We start from the raw sequence: 3,705 nt of genomic DNA on the forward strand, positions 1-3,705 counted from the left end.
AAATGATTGGTGGTGAGCTCCAAGCCTCTCAAACTTTTAAATCAATTCTTCTTATCTCTGTCTTACATGGCTAACTCCTTAGTTTTAAACTGTGTCTCCGGTTCCAGATTCTCCCACAAGAGAAAATACCCTTTTCACATGCATACAGAATCCTGAAAGGGTCTGCCATTCAAGATGCCTTTTAATCTTCAAAACTCCAGCAGATATAAAACTAGTCTGTCTCATAAGGTGACCCAGCCATTCCAGGTGTTAAGTCCAGTAAACCTTCTCTGAATTGCTTCCAATGCACTTACATCCGCAGCACAATGGCTCAGTGGTTAGCATTGCTGCCTCACAGTGCTAGGGAACTGGATTCAACTCCAGCCTCAGGCAACTATCTGTGTGGAGTTTGCACATTCCCCCTATGTCTGCGTGGGTTTCCTCTGGGTGCTCCAGTTTCCTCCCACAGTCCAAAGATGTGCAAGTTAGGTGAATTAGCCATGCTAAATTGCCCATTGTATTCAGGGAAGTGTAGGTTAGGTGCATTAGTCAAGGGTAAATGTTGGATAATAGGGGAGAGGAATGGGTCTGTGTGGGCTACTCTTTAGAGGGTTGGTGTGGATATATTGGGCCGAACGGCCTGTTTCCCTACTGTAGAGATTCTATGATCCTTCCTCAAATAAGTAAACCAATACTGTACGTAGGAGTCTAAATGTGCTAACAACAACACCCTAAATAAATGAAGCATAAACTCCCCAACTTTTGAATTCAATTCCACGTGCAATAAATGGTAACATTCTATTAGCCTTCCTAATTACTCACTGTACGTACATAATAATCTTTTCTTTTTCCATTTGTGCCATTAAAACACTCAGATCCCTGTTATCTCAGAACGCTGCAATCTCTCAACTTTTAGCTAAGATGTTTCATATTCACACCAAGTGATGATTAAGTGCTTCTCAGCAGTTTATTTTGAGCTTTTAATCCTTTGGAGCTACTTATTTAGAGATGGGGAATAAAATAAGATTAACTATCATCTTGGTACTGATCAACAGAACTCGGTGTGAAAGCAAGAACATCAAGTACTGGAATTTAAATAAAAGCATAAAATGCTGCAAGTGCTGACAGTAGTCACTGAAAAGAAAATGCTGCATCAGTAAATATTTTATCAAAAGGGAAAATGCTACAATTAGCCCCTATGTCTGTTATATGGTGCCTTGAAGATAGCGCACAGATTCCAAAGCTCTTCACGGTGATGAAAAGGAGCCTCAAGCCAAGGCTGGCAAAGGGCTACGTGAGTAAGCAAAGACACGGTCAGAAACGGAGATGTTGTGGTGGCTTTCAGCACAGCAGCCATTTGTGCTAAATCTGTGCAGCAAATTAAACCATGTGTGTCTGCTTTCAATGTCATTGTAAGGATGCAAAAGATACAGATTAGAAGAATAACTGAGAATAACAGGCACAACAGTGAGGACACAGGGGTATTCCAGCCCTATTTGTGACAACCAAGATCTTTAAAATCCCTCAATGGGTTATAAATGATACAAAATTCTAACGTGGTACATGGAGAAAAACACGATTTCCATAGGTTCTTTGGAAAGTCAGCAACTTGCATTTAAAATCATGAATGCACAAGATGCCAGAATTGGAGATGCACTGTGACCTTAGACATTGGACTTATTATCATCGATGACTTAGCATACATCCGAAATATCCCACAAAAATAGAAAATTGAGGAAACAAATTATCCATTTCCACAAGCGCAAAAATTAGTTACTATAAAAACACCAAACAACTCGGAGCATAGCTCAGGCTAGGCCAGTTGGTTCACATACTCTGTTTCGATGCTGCAGTTTCAGTGCACCACAATGTTGCTAATACACCAAGATTCTGCAGTAAGACAAGGCCAATTTACATCAGTGAAGAATCACACCGCACAGGATGCCAACTCAGCTGTGCTGGTACTTTGAATTTCCACTAGTATTTGACTGCTCATGTAAGAAACTATTAACATCCTGGTGTGTCATCACAAAATAAATATTGGACATTTTAGAATATTGAATCTGAAATGTCCTTTGAACTGTACATTATTGTCATAATTATGAATTCACATTTTGTCATTAGAAGCATAGAAACAGAAATTAACCAAACGGTCCTTCGAACCTACTATGGAGTCGTACAGCACGGAAACAGACCCTTCAGCTTATCCAGTCCGTGCTGACCATAATCCCAAACTAAACTAGACCCACTTGCCTGTGCTTGGCCCCTATCCTTCCAAACCTTTCCTATTCATGCACTTATCCAAATGTTTTTAAAACACTGTAACTGTACCTGCATCCACCACTTCCGCTGGAAGTTCATTCCACACATGAACCATGCTGTGTAAACAAACAAAATTGCCCCTCACGCCTCTTTTAAAATCTTTCTCCTCTGCCATTCACAATGTTAATACTCCTTATTATTTTATAAAGCTCTAAAGTCATCGCTCAACCTCCTACTTTCCAGTGAAAAAAGTCCCAGCCTATTCAGCCTCTCCCTGTAACTTAAATCCTCCATTCCCAGCAACATCCTGGTAAATTTCTTGATATCTTTCCTATAACAAGGTGACCAGAACTGTACATAGTACTCTAGAGGAGGCCTCACCAACATCCTTTACAATGTCAACATAACATCCCAACTCCAATATTCAAAAGTCTGAGAAATGAAGGCAAGTGTGCTAAACATCTTAACCATCTTATCTATACATGATGCAAACTTCAAAGAATTATGTCCTTAAACTCATAGGTCTCTCTGTTCTACAACATTATTCAAGACTCTACTTCTAACTGTATAAGCCATGCCATTATTTGTATTATCAAAATGCAATAACTCATATTCATCCAAATTAAAACTGCCATTTCAGCCCATTGACTCAATTGATCAAGATCTTTTTGTAATCTTAGATGATCTTCTTTACTGTCCACTATATGAACAATCTTGGGGTCATCCACAAATTTATTAACCATGCCTTCTATATTCTCATCTAAGTCATTTACATAAATGCCAAAGTGGACCGAGCACTGATATCTATGGAACACCACTGGTCACAGGCCTCCAGTCCAAAAATCAACCCTCCAACATTACACTCTGTCTTTCATCATTAAGTCAATTTTGTTTCCAATTGGCAAGCTCATTGTTCTGTCACTCAATAAGATTACAGCTTATCTGATGGCTAGATTCACGTACAGGAAAACTTGTACCCAAACGTTCAATTATCTGAACAAAATACTCCCCGCCTGTGTCGTTTGGCTAATCAAGGTTGCCCTCTACCCGTCTTTACCTCATATTCCTTAAGATCTTTCGCAAATCTCAAAGTTAAAGTCTACAATTAGTTGAGCATCAATTTCTAATTATGACAAAGAACTCCAAACTAACACAAGTGTGTAGAAGTATTTGCTGAAAGTTCCAGCTCCTGTTTTGAAGAGTCATATTGAACTTAAAAAGTTAATTATTTTTCTCTCCACAGCTGCTAGACCTGCTGAGTTTCTCTAGCAGGATCTAATCTCAGTTTTTCATTTCAATCCTGAATCCAACAGCAATCCCTACTACAGTGTCATGCAGTTGACCCGTCGCTCAGTAGTTAGCACAGCCACCTTTCAGCACCAGGGACCTGGGTTCAGTTCCAGCATTGGGCAACTGTTTGTGTGGAGTTTGCACATTCTCCCCGTGTCGGCGTGGGTTTCCTCC

The sequence above is a fragment of the Chiloscyllium plagiosum genome, chromosome 40, assembly GCF_004010195.1.
Source record: "Chiloscyllium plagiosum isolate BGI_BamShark_2017 chromosome 40, ASM401019v2, whole genome shotgun sequence".
Lineage (NCBI taxonomy): Eukaryota > Metazoa > Chordata > Chondrichthyes > Orectolobiformes > Hemiscylliidae > Chiloscyllium > Chiloscyllium plagiosum.